Below are 1,014 nucleotides of genomic sequence, written 5' to 3' on the forward strand. Positions count from 1 at the left end.
CTTCAGCCCCAGCAGCTCGCTGGGTGCTGGTGGCTCGCAGGACTCGTGGAAGTGTCACTCCGAGTGGGATGAGGCACTGGGACACGTCCATCCCCCCAGGATGCAGTTTACAGGGGCTGGCAAACTGCTGCGGCGTGTGCTGGGACGCGCTGGGCTTGGAAAGGCTGAAGCTCTGCCTGCGCTCGGAGCTGCTGCTCCTCTCGGATCCCGGCGGATCCCAGCGGCAATAACAACCTCCTACAAAGCCTCTGTTGTTCTGCTGGAAAAGGTCTTGGCATGTCCCGTGCTGCTGACGCCGGTGCCGAGGGCTCGGAGGAGCTGCTGGGTTTACAGTTCAACTCCTCTCACTCTCCTTGTGCCACCCTGAGAAAGTCAGAGCAGCTAATAATTAACTGCGAAAATATTTGTCTCGCCCGGTGAAAGGCACCGGAGGGGGGGATGGCAGGGACGTATGTGCCAGGGGCAGAGCTTTGCCAGGGAGAGCTGGGACGGGGGAAGGTGTGCTGTGGGGAAAGAAGTGCCAGGGTGAAAGCAGTGCCATGGGGAAGGATGTGCTGTGGGGAGAGCAGTGCCATGGGGAGAGCTGTGCCATGGAGAAAGATGTGCCATGGGGATAGATGTTCTGTGGGGAGAGCAGTGCCAAGCTGTGCCATGGGCCATGGGGATATATGTTCTGTGGGGAGAGCAGTGCCATGGGGAGAGCTGTGCCATGGGGATAGATGTTCTGTGGGGAGAGATGTGGTATGGGGAGAGCAATACCATGGGGAGAGCAGTGCCATGGAGAGAGTTGTGCCATGGGGAGAGCAGTGCCATGGGGAGAGCAGTGTCATGGAGAAAGATGTGCCATGGGGAGAGATGTGCCATGGGGATAGATGTTCTGTGGGAAGAGCAGTGCCATCGGCAGAGCAATGCCATGTAGAGAGCTGTGCTATGGGGAAAGCAATGCCATGGGGAGAGCAGTGCCATGTGGAGAGCAGTGCCATGGAAAGAGTTGTGCCATGGGGAGAGCAGTGC

This window comes from Acanthisitta chloris, unplaced genomic scaffold (assembly GCF_000695815.1).
Source record: "Acanthisitta chloris isolate BGI_N310 unplaced genomic scaffold, ASM69581v1 scaffold15429, whole genome shotgun sequence".
NCBI lineage: Eukaryota > Metazoa > Chordata > Aves > Passeriformes > Acanthisittidae > Acanthisitta > Acanthisitta chloris.